General features: G+C 31.8%; 1 protein-coding gene across 6 annotated transcripts in view; it reads left to right on the forward strand.

The window, feature by feature from the left end:
* The window catches only part of LOC142329675 (uncharacterized), a 178,454-nt gene that overhangs the window by 33,195 nt on the left and 120,054 nt on the right, over positions 1 to 25,205 (forward strand). The gene's annotated exons all lie outside the window — the stretch shown is intronic.

Consider the following 25,205-nt stretch of genomic DNA (forward strand, 5'->3'; position numbering starts at 1 on the left):
CCCTCCTTCAAATATCAACTAGAAAAATCTGGGTAACGCGGAGGCAACCCCCCCCCCCCCGAAAAAAGATGGTTCTTTTTCTGTAAGAGTCGCATGAACTTGTGCTATTGAATTGTTTGATTATGCGACACTTTGCTCCGTCTTGATAAAAAGCGGTACTCTTTGCGCGATCTCCACTTTGGGTAGGATTCTTCGAATTTTTCTTTACGCTTCTGAATTGACATACGATTACCAGAAAAAAAACAGCATACTATATACCTATTTTCTCATCTAGAAGTAGGTGATCAAACATCCGGTAAGGATTTTCAGTCGTCGATCCGATATTATGCGAATTAACCAGATAAATGAAACCGTGCCTCGTCTGACATGAAATACAGCATCCATTGAACAATGTTTTTTAGAAGCCGGTCGCAATCACGAAGAATCTTACGGCAAGATGTGTGCCTTTTTCTGCTTTGTTGTGATGGCAGAAACTTTTATTTATGTAACGGTTACGGCCTCTAGAATCCTAACGGAAGGTCGCCTATTTAGTTTTGCGTTTGAAACGAAATCAACTCTTTTAACCTCTATACTATTCTTTGCTGGAATATTGGCATTCGGAAATTTTTCCGCGAATGTTTGACGCGTTTCTTGAAAATAACGCGTTTAAGCTTTGGCTACTGCGCAATCCTTTCTCGATCGAATAAGGGATTTAAAAAAACACAACTACAAAGAAGTAAACTATAGTGCATTGAAGTATGAACACTTTACAACTGACGAGAATAGAATACAAAAGACGAGTGTAGTAACATACATAAAAAATAGTAGCGCTAGTAGTAAAAGCGTTAAAAGGTTATCAAATAATTGCATTTCGACCAGGCCTGTTCGGTGTTAGATTGCTTACTCGGTAATGTTAGTTACTTGGTAATGCTAAATATATTTACATGTACTAAAATTTATTAGTTTCAATTGAATTAACTGTAATAATGATACTTGCAAATTTCCTTTTAAATAGTAAATAATAATTTGTTTTAAATAGTTTTATTTTACTTTATTATTTTTTAGTTCGCTTGTCGGTGTCATTATTTTCTGTTTTTGTGTAACGTATGTTTTGTTCCATATAAATTTACATTGTGTAAAATTATTATTTTTTTTATTCTTTAATTATTTATGTAAAAGATACAGGGATTTTCATCATTCATTTATTCTTCAAATCGAATAGTTTTTTTTAATACTGCATTAATTTTTACACGGATGGAACTGTAGTATTTTTTCGAATTATTATTTAGCGCTACGTATGATTATTATTAATACGGATTGGAATTTTTGTTGAAATTAGTGTATTTACTCTTTGTTTATTATTATCATATCATTGAGTTAAAATATAAGTAGTGTTGTACAGATTATCTATTGCAAGAGCAAATAAATTTCAATTTTCATTATGCGGATAAAATATTTACAAATTCTGAAAGTGTAAGGTTGAAAAAAGTATCCTTCAATAAAATTTAATTGGTATTATTTTTGTTGTTTTGTTTTCTGTAACGGGTTTATTCTATAACTGGTGAGCCGACACGACAGGCGACATTACAAATCTATTTATTTTTTTTAGTCTGTAAATTTAATAAAAATCTTTACTACAAATTTGCTACTTATTTTATAGCATTAAACTGTATTTTAAAAATACTTTGTTCTGAAAACTAAATCGGTAATGATTGTCATTATTTACATTTTTACTTTCTTGGATTAAAATATATTTTTTGTTTTCCTTTACACGATAGATCATATCCCATAACTTCGTGACGAATTTTTTCATCGAGTTCTAAAGCGTTTTGTGCTGGGGGTCAATTTATTTTATACTAAATATGTTACCTTTTAAATAGCTTCAATAAAAAAAAAAATAATTGGCACGCAAGTATCTAATGGACTGTATCTGGAGGTAATGCCGTTCGGAATATATACTGCTTTCTGATCGCCTAGCTGTGTGACCGGTCGCCCCATCATGTTGAAACCACTGTCCGGATTGATTTAAGATTTCTTCGTTATTTGAGAAAACAAACATTTTTTAATCGTTCGGATATATCGCTCTGAGATAGACTAACAACATTCTTGTCATTGTCCTCATTTATTCATTGATTATTTTAGATGATGCTATTTGCACACTGCACGATGAATTTAGTGCTTGTGTGGTCGGTTATTGATGGGTTTATTAAGTCGCCTGATACCGGACGTTTTGTTCATTCTCGTAACCATATATAAGTAGAAACGTGTGATTCATCAGTTATTTATGAATGATATTTATAAAATACAAAAGACATTACATTATTCCAGGTCGACGTCATTTAATACATGCGCTGTTTGAATTTTATATGAATGCAATTGTAAGTCCTTTCGAGGTAAAGTGGATGATTACTCCGAAATGATTAACGACGATCGTTAAGGGCTTTGTAACATCTAGGCTTATACGGCGTCTATGTTTTCGTTTTGCACGCGCATTCCTTCGTTTACCAGTTTCTTTTTAAACTTGAACCGGTTGAAAATTAAGGAAGTTAAAGGAACTATTTTATGGTTCTGCATATATATACAGGTTATTCAAAGAAACGGGAAATTTAAAAAATTAAATAACGTTAATGAAAATTTTTTTTAGAAAATGAATTTTATTTCATGTAATTGTACAAATGTTGCCATTTTAGGATACATACATTTTATTTTTTTTTTTAAAGATGACATCTTGCAGGTGACCTCCTCTTCTACGTAAACACTCACGAAGTCTCTTCGTTAAATTGTTAATGGTTTGACGTAACATCTTAACTGGAATTTCCGCAATTGCTTCTTGGATCTTTGCCTTCAGTTCTTCCGTTGTAGCAGGTTTACTATGGAACACTTTGCTTTTGAGGTGACCCCACAAAAAGTAATCTCAAGCTGAGAGATCAGGCGATCTGGGAGGCCATCTATGTCACCATTTGTGAAATGACACGTTGTCCAAACAATCGGCGTACAGCTGCTATCGATATACGTGCAGTATGTGACGTTGCTCCATCTTGTTGAAACCATGCTGTGTTAAGAATCGGTGGAAATCTCTTTTGTTGTTCCACAACAAAGGTTTCAAGCATGGCTACGTAACTAGCCGACGTCACTGTAATCGCAAGACCGTTGTCATCCTCAAAAAAATAAGGGCCTATAACACCGTAAGATGACATAGCACACCGCACGGTCACTTTCTGTCTGTGCAACGGACGCTAGTGTAGCTGCGTAGGATTTTCTTGTGCCCAGTATCTGAAATTTTGGTTGTTAACAAATCCACTGAGGTGGAAATGCGCTTTGTCTGACATCTACAGTTCGTGAACAAACTCTTTGTTATCATTTATCTTCTGAAGCATTACATTACAGAATTGTGCTCGAACAACTGCATCGTTCGGTTTCAGTTCCTGGACGATCTGCAACTTGTATGGATGGTATTGCAAGTCCTTCACTAACATTCTTCGAACACTTGAACTATGCAATTGTAAAGATGCTGAGAGACGACGGATTGACCGATGTGGACTTCGTGTGATAGAATCTTGTAAAGCTTGAACATTCTGTGATGTACGGACGGTTCGCTCACGGCCTGAAGGTTTCTTTTTCATTGCCGAACCAGTTTTCTCAAAATTAGATATCCATGTTTTAATTGCATGTGCTGATTGAACACGGTCGTGCCGTCCCAGATTAAAATGACGGCGAAATTCTGTACGCGCTCCCTCCACACTGTCATTGTTTTTGTAAAACGCTTTGATTGCAAATGCACTCCAAGGATCCATGACAACTAAATGGCAGGTTAGGTTAGAGAGGCTGGCGCCATTTATCAAGTGGTACCAATCGCCTACGGCTACCAACACAACTTTCAAAATTTCCCGTTTCTTTGAATCACTCTGTATATTAAGCCATCCTGCATAGCATGTTCATTTAATTTAGGATGTAGGATTTAGTAAATAAGCTGAGGTTAAAACATTAGCTCAGAACTGAAAGGAATGGACGGTAGTATGATTAAATGACTGATACCGATTAAATGACTGGTAAAAGGATAAAGATACACCCTGCAACAAGAAGGGAACTTTACTTTAAGGAATCGACCTCTTAGTCAAAATTTTGGACCGACTAAAATTAATATATCAAAATCCATTCAATTAAATTATTTCTTTATTCCATCACTATATTCTATTTTTAACTCTATTCTTGATAGATATTATCATTAATAATATCTGACCTTTGTGGATTATATGGAGTTATTTAACATCTGTTACATAATTTCACTTTAGGCATCTTAACTCTCAATGCGAGTCGAACAGATCGTATTGCGATTGACATCCCAACTATTCGCATACCTTTATAACCATTTCTTTCAGTAATGTTAAGTGGTATTTTTAATAGTGAATTTTTTTTTTTACAATAAAAAAATATAATTTTACTTATTCATAAGCTTATTTATTTGGTTATACGATTGTACAATGCAATCCTTATATACATCACATTCAAGCATACGGAAATAAGAAATAGCCTTAATCTTATTTACTTGTAGAAACAACGGGTGCGGCAAAATTCATACGTATTTTGAGTTTTAGTACAGTCACGTAATGTATCAGCCTTATGCCAGACGACGCAGTTCTTTTGTTTACGAAGTACAATTTTAAGACGGCTTTCCACGTTACTGAACGTTGTGTATTGAGAATCTACAACATATACAATGCTACTGAGCATCGCGCTTTTGCTGTTGTAATAAATTCATAAATAACGATTTTGATTGCTGCGCAGCTTATATTCAGATGACATTTTAACTATGAACTCATTGGAATATGTCAAGATAATCATAATCGTACCGTAAGTAAGTTCATTTAAATTAGCAGTAACTGTTTGTAATCGTTAACCACGAGAAAGCGAAAGTACTGTGCGGGCACCGAAACCTATTTTAAGAGGTGGAGGAACCCCATTTACGGGCGCCTAGGCAGTGTCAGACTGCCTAGATTGTATTATTTGCGTATGTATGCCTGAGCACTACCGACTAAACCTCCACCTCTGGCTAACCACCCCTCCTGGAAAACGCTGATGTGGTATTTGTTCAGGAGGGGGGTATAACGCCCACGCATACAGACACCGCTAACATACTTGAAAACCCGAAATCTATTGAAACTGCAATCTTGTGCAACTGACAAAGGGCTTTGCAATTATCCTAACGTTCATTCTGAAGAATATTGCTTTAGGATTTCATTTTCATTCTTACAAATTGTAAATTGTGCAGGAAATTAAGCCTTAGGATATCGTTACACGCGAACATGTTTAATATCCTTCAGAATAATTCACGTATGTTATAAATCATCCTTATGTCAGACGAAGCACGTTTTCAGTTATGTGGGTTCTGTAAATACAAGTAAACAAATTTTGCATTATTGAAGGAAGAGTAAACCCGCTTCAATTACACATCAAGCCCTTACACAGTGCCCGTAGTCGCTCTGTGTGATATCTACAAAGTATTTATTATCTTCGGAATTATCGGGTCATATTTTTTTGTAGACGACCAAGGTGTATCTCACCAGTAAACGTTGCTACAAGATTCCTTCATTCCTCAGTTACGGAAGTTGAACGTGGATATGAACCGTGTATGATTTCAGAAAGGTCAACCTTGTTGTAGTCCAGCATGTCGGATTTTTTGCGACACCTTTCCACAGAGCTTATTCTCTCGTCCATGTTGACAACTCTTGACCGATCCGGTTCCCCGAGGTAAAACGCCTGATTTTATTTTTTTCTTGCATGCAACAAGTTTCCCTAACGCTTGTGTAACCATATTGGAATTGAACTTATCCACGTCATTTGACTGGATATCATATTCAAACATTGATTGTTAAATGGTATTCTTGTAACTTGTATCTGAAATAGAAAGTAGTAAATAAAAAGCAGTCGTTCTTTTACTGTGTGCTTTTATTAATATGTTTTCAACGCTTTCGCGTTCGTTTTTATACTTATCTAATATTAGATATTTATTATTTTTTAGTACAAAAATAAAGTAAATGTATAATAAAAATTAAATCCTTCAAGTTCTTTATAAGCCGCAAAGCACTACTTAATAGAATGTTAGGTCTACTAAACAATTAGGCCGTCTAGAAGTGTCACTATACGATCTGTTTACACTTGTAGAATGTGTATACGAATGGACTCATAAAACTATGATCTTACTGAAATCATACTGTAAAGTGGTATAAGTTTTAATTAAGTAAAGTAATTAATAATGAACGGTGACAACGATCGAATTTTTTGGATGCCCAAAACTTATAGTATGCATGTATAATTTTTAAACTGAAGTTAAATAAAACTGAAATTACTGTTGAAGTATGACGTTACAAAGTAAATACCGGGTGATTAAAAAAGGACGTCACAACTTTAAAAACATATCAAAATTTATTGAGATAAATTGCAGATTCGGTTGAGGTTTCATTTCTTAAAGTTTGTCACCCAACATTCACTTTCGTTCGATATGGCTTCCTTCCGTTTTGTAATGCGATATACATCCCACCCGAAGTCGATTTCATTTCAAATTGTAGGCAGAAAGTCGGGAGTTACCTCTTCAGCAGCGTTAATTCGAAGTCTTAGCTCAACAATTTCAACAGGCAAAATTTGTAATATAAATAAACCCTCTTTTTAATGAAACTCTACAAGAAAAAATCTATCCGATCAAATCTAGGGAGCGAGGTGGCCATGCAGTTGGACAATCACAACAAATCCACCGATCTGGGAATAGTGTATCAAGAAAATCTCGGACTTCTAGGCAATAGTGAGTTGGTGCTCCGTCTTGCTGATAGTAATGGCGTCCATCTTGGTCATCATTGTGTAACTGAGGAATTAGAAAATTTTGAAGCATATAAACGATTCCATTTTCGGTTGCCTCCTGGAATAACGGGTTGTTCTGTCTGGAAGAACAACCTGTTTTAACGAAGGTTTAATATCAAGAGTAAATTTTATGCCTACTAAGGAGGCTTCCTATCGTACTCTACGAAAATTACGTTGAACGACAGTTGCTAACTGCAAATCGTGAAACCAAAACACACCGGTAAATGTTGTATCCGTTTTTAACAACACTGGTGACAGTGCTGGTGACCGAATTCGGTGCTAATAAACTACCCGAGTCAAAACTTGATGTATTTTGCCATGAAATGAGATCTCAACCGAATCTGTAAAATATCTCAATAAATCTTTATATTTCTTTAAAGTTGTGAAGTTCTTTTTGAATTACCCGTTGTAGTAAATATATAACATAGAAATTGGAGAGAAACCCTTCATTCCTGTTTTTTATCTCTTCTTTGTTTTTCTCATCACTCATTCATTCGCTGTAAAGTGATAATTTTCTTATCGCACGTCTTCATTACCCTTTTTCTCTGAGAAATTGGAGAAAACTTTGATAATAAACAACTGCTGCTGACTTGAACAACGAAATGATTACGCAACAATTACCCAAACATTGATTTAAACATACACAGATACGAGGGAGATTTAACCTTGCTCTACCATACAAGTAAAATCTCAGTAAATATGGTCTGCTAAGGAACACTGAATGGGCCTATTAGACAATCTTTACCTTGTAGTGAATTATCACTGTAAAATAATTCTAATAATAAATACACTTTAAGATTGAATAATGATGAAATTAAATTACAACCTCATTAACGAAAATTGCAGAATTTACAAGGGAACATCTTTTAATTGAAAAAGTGTATATTAACAAAATTGAGAACTATTTAGTACCCATCGGGTTGGTCTAGTGGTTAATGCGTCTTCCCAAATCAGCTGATTTGGAAAGTCGAGAGTTACAGCGTTCAAGTCCTAGTAAAGCCAGTTATTTTTACACGGATTTGAATACTAGATCGTGGATACCGGTGTTCTTTGGTGGTTGGGTTTTCAATTAACCACACATCTCAGGAATGGTCGAACTGAGAATGTACAAGACTACACTTCATTTACACTCATACATATCATCCTCATTCATCCTCTGAAGAATTATCTAAACGGTAGTTACCGGAGGCTAAACAGGAAAAAAAGAGAGAACTATTTAGTACCTATTTTTACCGTACGGACATTAACGTGGTTGCGCTGTATTTGGTAATAATATGAACTATAGGGTAGGCTCTGATGTGTACGAGTTCTTCTGTTTGTAAAAGTCGTCGGGTCGGGGCTTATTTTTATTAATATTAACGAGTATACAAGAACATCGATTCATCTTTAATCCGTCGGTGTGTCGTTTTCTATAAACATTTTTTTTCGGATGTAGATTTTTATTCGGAATAAAGAAATTTCCCCCTGAATGACATGGTTTTAGCAGAATTGAGATTTAGTTAGAAACTGAATCTTATAAAGCAGGCTGCTCAAATTATAAAATTTATCGTTATTTGCATTTAAATTGTATTTGTTGCTTTACATACCCTGTTCTAGTCGTTACTTTCCTTGTAGGTTTAATCGGTAGGACTCAATATCACCTGCATTTTGGTGCGCTTGCCTTGCTAATGTGAATCGGAACATTCAGTTCACCGAAGGAAGCGACTGGAAACTAGTGAATTCCTTACTTTTTTCTGGTAAACCTTCTCGTTATTTATTGGGCGCCCATTCCATTTATTGGAGTGACATCACATCAGGTCTCTTACGACCGTCTGGCTGCGGCCCTGAAAAACAAAGCGGTACTAATTTATTTTATTCAAACAACGTTGTAAAACTGTTAATGACATTTTCACTTATTAATTAAGTATTCTAACCGTACCGTATAAACACACTACTGTTTGGGAGCATCAGTTTTTTCTTTTCAGTTCCGTTGCTGTAGTTAACATAAATAACGTATATTCGAGCGTGTGTTTGTTTAGGTGTTCTTACGTATAATGTTGAGACACTGGTTTAGTGGTTTTACTTAACGGTAGGGATGTGTTGAATCGCTTGGGAGGTGGGGATGACCCAAATAATCGTGGTAGGGGTAAATCGATGGTAGGCAACATAACACTCGTCGGAGCTTAGCGGAGGTGATGGTTTAACCCCATTATGGTGTCGCTCATGTTTTCTGTATGTCGTCTGGAGTCTGTATACTCTGTTCATAAACGCAATATACTGTGTATGTGTGTGTATATATACACAACACGCACTGCATTTAACGTGAACTTGATTCTGATGTATAGCTGACACATTAAAATGCGTGTGTACTGAGTACGTTTATTCTCTTCGATTATAAATCCCTTTCCTCATCCTTCATTCTTTTTTATCTCTTCTTTGTTTTTCTCATCACTAATTCATTCGCTGTAAAGTGGTAATTTTCTTATCACACGTCTTCATTACCCTTCTTCTCTTCGTGATAAAAACCATCCCGTTCTACCGTTACTCCATTATTATGATTTTTTTTTTAGTTTTCATTTACATGTGTTATACGATAATGTCTTACGTTCCTTTCACTTCTGCACTCTTCTTCCAGTTGCCATTATTTCTAAAAAAAATCGCTATAATTTATCTTCAGTTTTGAATAGGAAAATTTTTTTTAGCAAAAAAAATGAAGTGGTTATATTTTCCAGTAAGGGGAGAATATGGAATTTAATCGTTTTGTTTGTTTTCGCCTTTTCAAATGGAGCGGCTGTAATTAAGAATCACTTTTTATACTCGGTAAGGATAAACATATGGAGTGCGTATACCTTATATGTTCGTATCAGTTCTCGTACTTGTACACAGTCTATTAAAATCTTCCGTATTTTTAAAAATGTATTTAAACGGTATATAAAATCGGGTTTTTTCATCCCGGCTTTTTCATTTTTTTAAAAACTTACTTATTTTTTTACTTTCCCTGCAATAGCGATATATTCTGATATAACGTGGAAGTATGCTACAGATCAGTCAAAAAGTTTATTACCTTAAGGAAAAATTAAAAAAAAATTCCTTAATAACCAAGTTTAGAAGGTAAATAATCTGCGAAAAAAAGTATTTTATTCCAATGCTACTAAATCATTTTTATCTGACGAACATTTGTGTGTGGTGGTCTGTATTTGGTTTTGTATAACTATAGGCCGCGTTGACCGATTTTCTTCGAACGTGGTAGACAGACATCTTCCGGGGAAAGAATGTATTAAACTTTTGCAAAATCTGGAAAAAGTGATGGGCCAAAATAACATTTCAAATCTTTACTGGGGCACTTAAGCAAAAAATTTTTCTTAACAAAGTTTTAAGTTTTTTTTCTATAAATGTCATAAGTTAACAAAAGCTTTTGTTTATATATATATAGCCATTTTTTGAGGAGTGGTGAATATATATATATAATATATGGTTCTTGTTTTAGTTATATCTTGCTTCAGAAAAGGAGTAAATGGGAGTTTTTTTTGCATCTAAATTTTCTACATCAATAGGCCTTCAAATCACTATAAAATTTTTGATTTGTCTCACTTCAGTAGTCTGTGGTAACAAAAATATTTTAAAAATTAATTTTAAATTTAAATCCATTTCGCAGGTTACGTGTTACATTTAAAATAAAAAATTCTTAATTTTTTTATAGTCTTTATTCTTTAGGATTTCTTGAAAAAAAAATTCACCTCTTCCTAGAAAATTACAACTTGTTTATTTAGCATTATAGCTAGCTGTATCATAGTATTTTTTAAACAATTCTAAGAAATTCTTTTTTTTTAATTTTTAAAAAATTATTATCACTACTTAGAGATTGTTTTCTTAAAGAAATAATTTTACTGGAACGCGCTTTTCCTTCAGTATGGGGCCCCCCGGTAATGAAATAAAGCATATTTTCGCAATTTCTAATTTTTAATGCCCAAAACGTATTTTGTTAAACAACAAAGTTACTAATATCCCTTCCTTGATGGGGAAAGCTCCCAAATTAACTACTATTTCTGCTTATTTAAAATCAATTTTAAAGAATATTTTAATCATTAAAAAAGTCCCCCCTGATGCTTCACCCCAAATTTTCAAAACATTTTTTTGCGTTTGTGATGCTAATAATACAAGATTTTGGTTATTGCTCTATTTTATTGAGCATCTTGTCTTCAGAAATTAAAATTAAAAGTTTTAAATTTAATCAGAAAAGTAATTTTGTATTCAATAAAAAAAAAATGAATTAAATAATTTTCAAATTTATTACGATACATGTTTTTTTTTCTTAAATATTTTGATGAAGAAGTAACTGAAGCTGAATGAATAATTGAACATTTTTTATTGATGTATTGTAACATTCGTACTTTGTAAAAAAAATCCAAATTTTGGTTATTGTTTTTCAATAAAAAAGGATTATTTTATCGTAAAGATACAAATAAAGCTTAAAATGATGGATTGAAAACTCTTTCTGGTTTTTTCAGAAATGAATTATAAATTTGATCGGCATCGCCGGGAAGGTCGTGCAATCATTGCCCGCTTTTTTGTGGAAAGCCGGGCAATGAATTTTACTCCTTAATTTGGGTCTCAAAAATTACTAGAAGGGTTTCTTCTTATTAGAAGAGCTGTTTTGAGTTACAGCTAGCGAAAGATTTTGCTCGGATTTAACTCAAAAACAAAGCATTTCCAGAACTATGTTTATGTGAACTTTTTTCATTATTTTTACCAGTAGAGCACGTCCTGAAAATTTCTTCGTGGGAATCTTTGTATAAGGAAATTACATTTTAAATGAACGGCATTTTCGTTCATGCGTCCAATCCCACCATGCGACCGAAAGTGCTGTCGTCCTTTTCTTCGTAAAGATTGAAAAAAAAAAGTAAAAATTAGAACGGTCTTCTTCTTTTATTTCCCAGACTTGTTCATTTACCCATGAAATTTATTTTGTTATTGAAATTTGCCTCGAAAAAATGAGATCAGTGTATGGAACAGTATAAATAGAACATTTGAACAAAGTCCTTACAAATGATGAAGAAAAAAGCTGACAAATGGTCGCACAGTTTTCCTGGCTTTGGTCTAAACTGATCTTTATTTCAAGTACACCAAAGGGATCTTTTAAATATTTATGATATCCTTTTGCAAACTTAGTTAACAGTTATGAAAAAGTTCAGTGAAAAAACTTTTGGGTCCGATTTGATCCTGTAGATCAAGTGATGTTTTAGGTAGATTTCATAACCTATTGTAATGGGTCCACGAATCGACTTCCGGAAAATTTCTACATATCTTTGCGTTTCACATCACTCAGATCCCAAAACCACCGTAAGTTCAAAAGTTTATTTATTATTTATATATATATATATATATATATATATATATATATATATATATACACGAGGTGCGACAATAAAGTAATGAGACTGATGTGAAAAAAAATGTTGCTTACCGTTTTAGTCATGTTTAGTGTTGTCTCCTTCAAAGTAGTTCCCCACTGATTGCACACACTTATTACAGCGCTTCTGCCATTGATGGTAACATTTCTGGAATTCATCTTCTGTAATATCCTCCAAGACCCTCGTCACAGCTTTTTGGACATCTTGTGTTGTTTGAAAACGGTGTCCCTTGACCGCCATTTTGACTCTTGGAAACAGAAAAAGTCGCACGGAGCGATATCTGGTGAATAAGGTGGCTGTGGTAGTACTGAAATTTGTTTTGAGGTTAAAAATTGCTGTACTGACAGAGCAGTATGGGATGGCGCATTATCGTGATGCAGAATCCAATTATCAGCAGTGTGCACGGACACGAAGAACTCGTTTACGAAGTCTTTCTAAAATTTCTTTGTAGAAATATTGGTTAACTGTTTGTCCAGGAGGCACCCACTCTTTATGAACAATTCCCTTGGAATCGAAGAAGCACATAAGCATGCATTTCACTTTTGACTTTGACATGCGAGCTTTTTTTGGTCTTGGTGATCCCTTTGAGCACCATTGCGAACTTTGGCGTTTTGTCTCTGGATCGTATTGAAAAAACCAACCTTCATCACCAGTGATAACACGGCTCAACAAATCTGGATTGATTTCCGTTTACTCTAACAGATCGGCTGCTATTTTTTTCCGTGTTTCTCGTCGCTGTTGTTGTGTGAGATTTTTGGGGACCATTTTTGCACAAATCTTTCTCATACCAAGATCTTCAGTTAATTATAGACGAACCATTTCTCGATTGATGTTGAGTTCTTCTGCAATCATTTTCACGGATAATCTTCACAGATCGTACGATTTCACGCACTCTGGTCAAGTTGCAATTTGTCCGTGAGGTTGATGGTCGTCCACTGCGGTCTTCATCTTCAACATTCGTTCTGCCTTCTCTAAAAATGTTATGCCACCGAAAAACTTGAGCTCTTGACATAACCTCCTCTCCAAAAGCCTTCTGATGCTTACCATAAGTTGTCGTCGCGTTTTCACCCAATTTAACGCAAAAAGAAATGGCATACCGTTGCGCAATATTTTGCGGTTTCATTTCTGTGACGAGAGATACAAACACGTGTTCACTTATTACAGCACAACTCACGACTGAGCAGTTGCATCAATGTGCCGCTTGGACTAGAAGTAGCTTATAGACCAAGGTCAAAGAGGGTGTGCCTACGCAAGCTGCAGGGTTGCCACATCTTGCAAAGAAAAATCAGTCTTATTACTTTATTGTCGCACCTTGTATATCTCACTTTCTTGTGGGCACGATAACTGCCGTAATTTTGCGCCAATCACTTTCAAATTGATACATAAAATATAACCACCCAAAATCTTGGTCGAGTTCTTTAATAGGGAAAATCGGACCTTGGGAGTGGAAATGGGGGGCTTTTTTGAAAAAAAAATCGCTATAACTTTCTTATTAAGTAAAATATCGAATTCGTTTAAAGTTCCTACTATTCTTTGAATAAGGGCCTAAAACGTATCTAAGTAAAGTTTTTTGATATCACCAACCATTGGTCCGGTGAGGTGAAAAAATGAGGTTTTGAAGACAAAAAAAATCATACCTCCCTTAATAGGCAAAGTATCGAATCTGTTTAAAGTGGTCGTTAGTATTCTAAACATTACCTAATACTATTATCTGAAACAATTTTTGATATGACCAACCCTTACGGCAAGGGGTGACCAAAATGGTGCTGGGGTTGTAAGAAGGTGGGGCTTGTCGTATGCTAAACATGTAAAACTTTTTTCTCATACAACCAGTGTCATTTTGAGTAATTTGAAGTTTTTCTTAACTTTAAGGCGGAAATCTTTTTTATCCCCGACTTAGCACCAGTGAAATCTACTTCCGCCTTCCGGCGTGCCGAAAGGGATTTTGTAACTTAAAAATTATGCGGTATTAAAAGTATAATTTAAAAAAATCAAATTACTTAGTAATGAAATTTAATCCCATTTTATGACCCCAAATAAAAGATTTTTTAGTATTAACTACAACTTTTCGATGCATGAGGCAAAATCTGTTTAGAAATAATATCCTCCACCACTAAATCCGGTCGACCTAAAAGTGTTGATAACGTAATAACTATTTTTAAATAACCTTAACTTTACTACTTTCAGCTTATTATTTTCTATGATAAAAAAAGTAAAAATATTTAAGTGGGGAAAACTACCCACTCTCCCTTTTTAATTTTGTTTGTCACAACATCGATGCCCTAATAAATACATTTTTTGAACTATTTTCAAAGAATGTTTGTTGAATCAGCCCGGATATATTAATAAAAACGCATATCTACGTACATATACATGTTATGGAAGTTTTATTTTTTGAGTTTTTTGACTATGGTGGTTTTGAAACGTTAAAATCCGATACCCAAAAATCACTTGCAAAGTTCCGATACCGAAAATGTTGACCGATCGCTATATTTCCCCTTTTACAGTTGTGTTGTTGCAAAAGAAATAGAGGAGATATAGCTAGGAAAGTAAATGATAGAAAGAAATTATCTAAAAAAAAAAAAAACGTTTAAAAAGGTTTTTTTTAAAAAACGTTGTTGATGAGATTATTCTGAATCAATTATTTTGTTATAAATAATTAATCACGATTGACTGAACTGAAAGACAAGAATTTGTAGATGAGCTTTCAGGATAGCAATGTCAAGGCCGGCTACAATAACCGCCAATATACTCTTTTATGGCTGTCTGCATATATATGCACGTGTGCGTGTGCTTGTGTATGTACTGTTATTTATTCAACTCGAGAAATAGAATTTGAATAATGTAGTACAAAAGCCCAGTATTATTGTATATAATTGCATACTACATGTAATGTTACCACCACCCGTGAAGGTCGAATTGTCACGCAACAATACTGCTACGTAATGACGTGAGTGTAGCATAACACTTCCATACACCCTCCTTGTTTTTTTTTGCCATTGACTAGGTCATGCGATCGACTCTTAATCCAAACAGATTAAGCAAAATAAAAAGCCTTTATCATTAATTATATATCTTCAACCGCAACAGATATTAGGAAAGTTGGATTTTTTTTTATATTGGAATTCTCCATACTATAGCGTATTTTTTAAATGTTAAGGATGGTTATCTAACATTTAAAATTTTAAATGTAATTTGTCGACTTAAATTCTTTTTTTTTTGTAAAAAAAAGGATTGTTTTATTTTTATTTTTTAAATAAAAAAAGGTATAAGTTTAAAGCCAATTTAAATTAACTTTAATAAAAAATAATTTAAAAAAATTCTTGTGAATTTAAATTTTATTTTAAGTCGTGATCATAAAAATAGTAACAGCGCAGCAACTTAATAACCCTTAATTTGGCGCCAATTTTCATAAAGGCGAAATTTAAAGAATTGCGAAAGTATTTTTTTTTAATGTATTATGGACAATTAAGATTGTTAATTATTTTATAAAATATTTTATTTAAAACTTTGAATATTTTTTAAATAGGCTAACAACCAAAATCTTTTAAAAGTGTGATAAGGAAGAAAATTTACTTAAAAAGACTGCCACTAATTGTGAGCTAATACTTTGGAATGAATTATTTTTTATCTTAAGTTTTCAGATTAATTTTATTAAATTTTTGGAATCAAAATATTTTTATATTAGAATAGCATCCGGAGAGATTTATTTATTATATTATCCTGATAAAATACTAAGCAGTGATTACATTATGATGATTATGAGAATCGTTTTAAAATCATCAATGAGATTACAATTTTCTGCTTAGGTAATGTTGAAAAAACTTACAACAAAGAGAATCATTGAATTGGTTTATTTGATGAAAGATAAGGATTGAACGTACATATAGATGGAATTGAGAACTTTCTTTTTTTTTTAAGTTAAAAGCACATGTTTTTGTTGTTTTTTTTATGTTTTATTATCACAGAGTCCAAATTTTAGTTTACAGTATTTCTTATAAATTATTTATATGTACTGCTGTATACCTTGTTTTATATTTCCAGAACAACTTAAATAAAATAATTTATGAAATACTTTTACTTTAGATTATAGTATTTGTTTTGATGCAGGCGTATATGCTATTGTGTGTATGACATTTTTTAAAACTCAGGAAAGGGTGAGAAATACAAACTTAGATTTGCTGTAACTATAGGGTGTTGTATTAATGAAAATTGTACTTGTGTAAGCTTAAGTATTATAAGAAATTATCAGAACCGATCAGTTAGCAAAATTAAGTTTTTAAAATGTTTTATCTTTTATGCCGTTAACATATTGGGTGAGATATTTAAAAATGTTTATTTTCCTCTAAATGAAGTTAATAGGTCGGCATTAGTTAGCATGGTTAATTAAAATGTACTTTCATGTTGGGTATATCTGACCACTAGAAGCCAGTCAGTCGCTTGGCATTGAAATTACCTTAAATCTACTCTATAATTATAATGTGTTTATTCTCATTAATTTTATGTTTATGCTCTATTGTGTGCTAACAGCAAAAAGTCACAATTAGTTTTCATATCACCTGCTAATAAAACTGGTGTTGATATTTTTGTATGAGTAATTCATTATCTGGATTATAAAACCTATGGCTTGAGAACAAATTTTGGCGTACTTTTTATGAAATCAAGAGGGGGTGTACTCCCTATATAAACAAAACACTATCCACCTTTACCTCGTTAAACAAACATTGAATTAAAAACTTGACTGCCCAGTATGTGAATTTAATAGCTTCTAAAAATTCTGTAACATTCAGATTAACAACAGAAAAGGCTTTGAGTTTGTTTTCTGTTCAGAAATTAAATAAATAATATCTCGCTCTTAAGTTATTCATATACAGCAGGCCTATTTACTGTAAATGATTTATATAAATGTTAATTCTGTAATTTGTGTGAAATAACAAAACATATTAATAATTTTTCTTGCACACACTTGTATTTTATACATTTTTTACTTTTTATGTAATAAATTTTCTTACAAAAATTTATCTTCATGAATATGTAACAAAATAATTCAAATAAATCATTGTTTACTTAAATTATAATTTTCCACTATTTATGTATGTAAATAAAATTATAGTTTAGTGGATAGGTACCACATAAAAGTGTAATTATACTAAAAATATTCAGTAGAAATGATTAATTACAATATTATTGTATGGTATATTGTGAAACAATCATTTTAGAAATGGCTATTAGAATTATTAAAATCAGGCCCTAAATACTTTTATCTTTGAACAGTGCCTATACTTTCTCCAAGAAGATTTAAATTAATACAGCAAGCTAACTGTTGATTAAAAGTATTTTAAGTTTTGATTCATTTCTCGCCTTTCTACAACCACCTGTCCAGATTAATAGTCAAGATGGTGACATTTTTTGATTTATGTTATAGACTGACTACTGTTGTTAAAAAATTGTCTCAGTACAATAGTTGGATACAAATGTCCATAAATTCTTTCCATGATTACAAAAATTTATTACATAAAAAACAATTACAGGTATATCTGTGCGGTTTGTGGCAAAAGAAAGAAAAAATTATCAAGTTTTTTTTTACCATGTCAGTAAACTTCAAAATGTGCACCTTTTGTTGCTTGTAGAACGTCCAACCAATAATCTATTTCACGCCATGTGTTGATCAACATTTCTTTGGTAACACTAGCAACAGCTGCAGTTATTCTCAATTTCAGTGTGTCCAGATCAGGTATAGGTGTTATATAGACTCTGTCCTCAACATAACCCCAGAGGAAAAAGTCCAAGGGAGTTGTGTCTGGTAATCGCGGTGGCCATGGAGTGGGACTGTAACCCCCCAATCCATTTGCCATGAAATGATTCATTCAGAAAATCTCAAACTAGTAATCCCCAATGTGATGGTGTGCCATCCGGCTGGAAAACCACCCAAGATTGCAAGTCATTTATTTGAGGTATAGCAAAGAAGGGAACAATGATTCTGTTGTGCATCAAACCGCACCACACATTCACGTTAGGGGAATCTCTAATTTTTTTCTATGGTAAAGTACAGATTTTCTGAGTCTCATATTTTCACATTATGCCTGTCTACTTTCCCAGTGGTTGGAATGTAGCCTCGTCCGAAAAACACACGCTGCAGGTACTCATTGTTCATTATCAATCCACTGCAAAATTTCGGTTGCAAAGGTAGCACAACGAGGTCTGTCATAATATGGCTGTAGATGTTGCAATACCTGAACTTTATACACATGCAACCTTAGTTTCTTGTGTAAAATTTTGTGCAATGTTGACCTAGGAATCCCTAGTTCACGAGATGCATGACAGGTAGATTTGGAAGGGCTGTGTAGAAATGCTGCTGCACAACCTCAACCTTCTTATCACTACTGGATGGCTGCCCTGTTTGCAGAAGGTAGACTACACTTCAGTCTCCTTTAACTTTAAATATCATGCAACAATACTCTTGCTCTCATGTGCTGGTCATCCATATCCCTTCTAAAATTTTGCTGCACAATAATCGGCAGTTTTGACTTCTGATACCACACACAATACACATTGTGCTTTCTCCTGGATTGATGCCATTTCATAAAAAATTTATCATATTGCCTTCTACTCTGTCTCTCCTGCAACAAACTAATATAAAAAAAAAATTGGTACTTACATATTAACGCCACCGTAGCTACAGCTTTATTTAAAAACTAAGTAGTCAATCAGATTTCGGTGGAAAATGAACAGTCTCTTTATTAATTTTAATAAATGGTTATTTATATTTATTTATTTTATAAATATAATTTAACCAAACTTAATCTATGCTTGCTTCGCTCGCTAACCTTGACTAATTAACACCGTAATTTTTTGAGTATTTATTTAATAAATTCAGTAATTATTGCAATTATTTATTATTTAAATAATCAAAACACTCCTGTAAATTAGTCAAGGTTAGTGAGTGAAGCGAGCGTAGGTTAAGTTTGGTTAAATTATATTTATAAAATAAATAACCATATATTAAAATTAATAAAGAGACTGTTTTGAATCTATGTTAAACTCTATAGTGGCCCATTTTCCACCAAAATCCGATTGACTACTTTGTTTTTAAATAAAGCTGTAGCTTCGGTGGCGTTAATATATAAGTACCAAAAAATTTTGTAATTTTTTCTTTCTTTTACCACAAACCTCTCACAGCTGTAACTGTAATAGTTTTTTTGTAATCATGGAAAAACTTTATCAACGCTGTATATATTAAATTTATATTAAAAGTTAGTTAAACTAAAAGTAAAAATCAGTTATTAAAGTTATTAAAGGTTTGAAATATTGTATATAAAAAAATGTGAAAACTTAATTTTCTTGCATATTTCTTTAAATATAAACAATACAATTCTTTCTGTTTGATGAATCTTATATATAAAGCTAAAAGTTTGTTTGTCTGTCTGTTCATGCATCATGTGAGAACCAACCATCCGTTTGCTTTCAGATTTGCAAGATAGATTTTTTGTTATTACATGGAATGTTTTAGGCAGTAGATCGAGGCCCCAGTCCCTTTGGAGGTGAAGTTGTAGATTAAAGATATTCATTAAAAAGAAAAATTAATCATTTTACTTCATTATATTTCTGTCTCCATGGCAACAGAAATAAGTTGTGACATTTTCCTTGTCAAAGGTTTTGAGTACTTTTAATTCCATAAACACTATTCTGTCTTTAGCAATTTAGTTTTTTATCAGGTTTCTGTAAAGCCTTTCTTTTGCTGTTTAGGCTCCAGAACCACTGTTAGGTATTACTTCAGAGGATGAATGAGGATGATGTGTAGAATGTAAATGAAGTGTAGTTTTGTGTAGTCTCAGGTCGACTATTCCTGAGATGTGTGGTTAATTGAAACTCAACCACCAAAGAATACCGGCATCCTCAATCTAGTATTCAAATCCATATAAAAATCTATACAGTCTGAATATTTAAATTTTTATTTATCAATATTTTTCCCACAGCCATGAAGTAAACAAACACTATATGGCTCCAGAGACTGGTTGGGCCAGTGAAGAAAAGCCTTACTGGCTCAGTGATCCCCTGGATCAGTCCAGGAGCCCAGGGAATCATGGTCTGGCAAGTGATCAAGCCCCGACCAGCTAACATAAGTGATATTAATTTAGTATGGGCTTATTTAAAGATTATTTTAGATTTTTCAGTTTTAACTGAATTATTTTTTCTACATTGGAACTTTTGAGGGACTGGGTATTTGTTCATGTTATTTTATGGCTGTCATCATTGTGCATTGTCTTCTTATTCAATGTTGTGAAATTTTTCCTTATTAATTCTATGAGAATTCCATGTAAATTATGCTGTAGCAGAAAAAAAATACAGTAGTAATGTATTTAATAACAATTTTTAACAGTAAATGTGCAATTTCATTCCCCGACATACTTGTATATCGAGGTGGTTAATTTTCTTTGCTACATCATTTGCTGTTTATTTTTCATCTTCCCCATTTTACTAGTTTGGATCTCATTTTTTTTTTGTACAATGCTTTGATTTTATCAGAGTATAACTTAATTATTTCAATGTGTGTTGTTGTGAGGTTTATATTTACATCTAGTAAAAATAGCCATGGTTTGTTCTGTTCTACTTTTGTGAACTCAATTTTCCAAATATTTGATTTAGTAAAATACAAATATGATTCTAATAATAGGAGATTTCTTTGTGTTTTGTTATTTAAGTGAAATTTTGTTTTCCAATCTGTTCTAGTTAAATGATAGATTCAGTTATCAAATGATTCAAATAAATGGAATTTATTGTGTCTGTTATTTTTTATTTATTTGTTGTTCAATTACAGGCTGACTATTTTTAGAGCTGTCATTCTGTAAGACATATATATTGAGCTTGTGAAAAATTCCATACAGGATTCGGACTACAACTCAAAGCAGATGAGGTTACAGGAAAAACTGGCCATACAATAAAAATTAATTTCAAGAATATAAATGTTTATAAACCGTTACACCAATCTCCGTGGTAGAGTGGTAGTGTCTTTCATCTAGAAGGTCCCAGGTTGAATCCTTGTCAGGCAAACAGATAAACTTTCAGCTTTATTTTTTCTTTTTATCTTCAGTCATTTGACTGGTTTCATGCAGCCACAACACCTCTACATTTGTCACTTTATCCACCCATCCAACCATCTTTGTTTAACACATTAGATTTAAAAAAATTTGACCTTTTTTGTTTTCTGTCTTCTAATTCTAATCGGAAAGTTCACAAATTCAGGATCTGGCTAGAGGGTACAGTTCTTACGGATCTCTTTTGGCATAGAAAAGGAACATTAAGGTAAAAAATCTGATGTGGAAACACTTGACTTACTTGTATAAATTACATTTACACATTTTTTAAAAATGAAAAGTACACGTAAAATTTTGTTTCATTTTGTCTTTTTGTTTCATAAATTTGTGATATTTTTATTTTTTATTTTTATTGTATTATTATTCATCGTAAATTTTTTTATAGTAAGAGGTTAATAAATCAATATATTTAAATTTAAAAAAAAAAACTTAATAAAAAGGAGATTAAAGTCTGATTGGAACCGATATGCTTTCCCCTATGATTCAAATATTTCATTAATTAGAATTTTATTTGGCTATGAATCTGGAACCAATGGAAAAAAGTACCATTTATAATATATCGTTGAAAAGTTCTCAATGAGAGCTTATTACTGCAGTTACGAAAAAGTCCAAAATCCAAATTTTTTTGGATTAAAACAAAAAATTAGTTTTTTTTTGTAAAAAAAACAAAAGGTGTAAAAATTAAACTTTTTACTGATTACCAAATAAATCTAAACTATTAAAAAAGTTCAGTCACTTTGCTGAACATATTTTTTCCACTATTGTGGGAGCTAGAATGTTATCAAACATAAACATTTAACACCGTGATACTTAATATTGGATGGGGAAATCATTTTTTCTTATGGAAATAAAATGTTACAATAGTCGCATTTCAACAAAGTAACAGAGTTTGATTATTTTTTCGGTTACAGAATCAGAAAGGTTTAACAGCTTAGTATATTTAATATAACGTTCTTAAAGATAATAATAAAATATTTATACTCTTTATGTTCTATGAGGTTCCTACAAAATTTTGCTGGTCTATTTGTTTTATTAAATTAATAAAAAAATTTCATAAAAACGTAGCCCCAAAAATGTTTTGTTTTTTTGGTATGGCTAGTGAAATATCTTGTTCTGATTTTTGATCCAGCAGTAAAATCAACTTCACTGAATTTCTTGGGACAAAAAATTAATAATGATTTAGTATGTTTTGTGGTCTGGAACTTTATAATAAAAAAGGGGTTCCAAAACTGTTTTCCATTATTTTGTATTATACCCAAAAATATTTATGTAAAAAATACATTTTTTTTAAGTTTATCATAAATTTATTTTAAATTTATGAAGTTTTATTTGTAAATTGCCACTTTTAACGAATAATACTTTATAAAAAAAAAAAAATTAATTCAGAAAACTGAAACAAGTTAAGTCCGGTGAAGACAAAGATTTAAAGTGATTATTTAACATTTATATAAAATATAAAACAAGACTTGGAAAATTTTTATAATTATTATTAATTATTAAAATATGAAGAATTAAATAACATCAATTTTTAAAGTTAATTAAGTTACTAAAAAGATGATAAAACTTGAAATTTAAATTTAAAAATTAAATTATTTAATTCTTTTTCATCAGTCAGCAATATTAACAATTGATAAACAATTTAATTTTTGTGTATTACATTTGATTAATTTTATAAACTTAACAAAAGCAAGTAGTGAAGAATGTGTGTTCATAATTTTTCTTGTATGAATTTTACAATGAAGTGCCCTAATACATAACATGAATATCAAAACTGATTTCTTAATTCAAGTAAAGAGTTAGTGACAAGAATTTTAAAGTTATATGAATCAACTCTGAAACAATAGAAGGAGGAATATATCTTAAAGTTTAGGAACCTCCTGGAACACTAAATGTTTATTATATGTGTTTGGCAGATTCATGATTGTATTATATTACATTCATTTGATATATACCTTTAATCAGGTATATTTATGTTATTGTAAGTTTTTAAGTTGGAAATAAGGGGTTGTTAGTGTGATGTAATTTATATGAATTCATTTGTTTAAACGTTCTTGATTAAGGATTGTATAGGGAATACTTTGTGTTTACTCAGTTCATAATATTTTGCTATGTTTAATCTGTTACATTTTCATAGTATACAGTCATTTACTGTAATGAGGTAAGCAGTATAGTTAGATAGTGTTTGTTTTTTGTTGTATTCGTTTGTATTATTTTACCGATCCATTACATTATGCTGATGTCACATCCTGAGTGAAACCTATGATCTCATCAATCATCCTTTTGAAAGCTTTCTGTCTGACTCAAGAGCTATCATACGGTATCATGACCAAGAGGACACTGTAATAGTGTTATAAGAAGGCTGCTCCCATCCCGTCAAAATTCTGAAGGGGGAAATCAATATCTGCTGAAATTTAAGAATAGCTATCCAACATCTTACTTTTTTCATTGATATATTAATTTTCTAAAATATGTGTAAAAATGAATCCATCATAGTTTGTTTATTTTATATTGGTATAAAATATTTTTTCCAGTTGACATTGTATATTTTAGATTCAAAAGAATTGTAATGTAAGCATGGTACATTATTTTCCATTTTATTAAAATTAAATTTGTAGTAAAATTTTTTGAAGATTAAAAATTAAGTATCATTTGTATCACAAATAGTACTTGTGATATATTACTTCACCTTTGAAACCTTTTTTTTGATGAAAAAATGTAGCCCACAGTTGTCATATTAAGTGATATACTTTTCCTACATTTTTTTAACAATATTATCACAATTGTTGCCAAATACTATTTATGTGGACTTATCTATAAATGAATTCATGAATAAATAATTTATTAAATGAAGGTTAGGTCAATTGTTTAAAAGCCACGATCAGTTATTAATCTCCAATATTTATTGTTTTAAAAATCTTCATTTGTGTTTTATAATTTATTTTGTTTCTAAATTTTTTATAAGATTGTTTATCTTTTCTTTATTTAGGGCTTTATCATTGTTATGGTGGTTCTTGAGACAACTTTGTTTATATATCATGACTGCTTTGATATAATTCATCACTATAATAATTAGAACATTAATATTATCAACTTGTAGATCTTCATCTTGAAAAAGTTCTCCACATACTTTCTCAAGCAGAATTTTGACAGTGAATTTTTTAAGCAAAACAAAAATTTTTATATCTTTGTATCATTCATGTTATCACATTTCTCACTGTGATATACATGATATAACAAGTAAACAGACAGTAACAAACAGTTTTAGTATTATAAACAAAACAGGTAACATGTGATCAGGCCAAATCGTGACATAAAAAGTACTAACAGTACTTTTTAACATGTATAAAAAACAAAATTTCTGCTATTATGATTGTTACTTTAAACTGTATGAGGTAATTTCAGGATTTTTTGAACATATCTTTTAATGAACATATGCATGTAAAGAAACTAAATATATAAAATAATTACAAATTAGATCTTATTCTTAAGGTTTTTAATGAAAATTACTTCACATATTTAAGCATGTGTGAAAGGGATACAGAAAACTGATCAATTTTAAAAACGTTTTTAAAAAACTCTGTACTGTATTTTTGTACCTGTAAATGAAAATCCTTTAAGTAGTTAATATTTTATTAAAATTGACTCGAAAACATAATTTTATTTTTCTGTTCCTAATGTGTACTTTGCAATCTGTTAGTTTTTGAACAGTAAATAATCCCATAGCCTAATGAAATGAGAATGATATGTATGACATGTAAATGAAGTAGTTTTGTACAGACTCAGGCTGACCATTCCTGAGATGTATGCTTAATTAAACTACAACCTCTAGAGTTCACCAGATGTACACTGTCAGACTTGCTAGGATGATTTTACCACTAGACCAATCCTG

Source organism: Lycorma delicatula, chromosome 9 (assembly GCF_047948215.1).
Source record: "Lycorma delicatula isolate Av1 chromosome 9, ASM4794821v1, whole genome shotgun sequence".
Taxonomy (NCBI): Eukaryota; Metazoa; Arthropoda; class Insecta; order Hemiptera; family Fulgoridae; genus Lycorma; species Lycorma delicatula.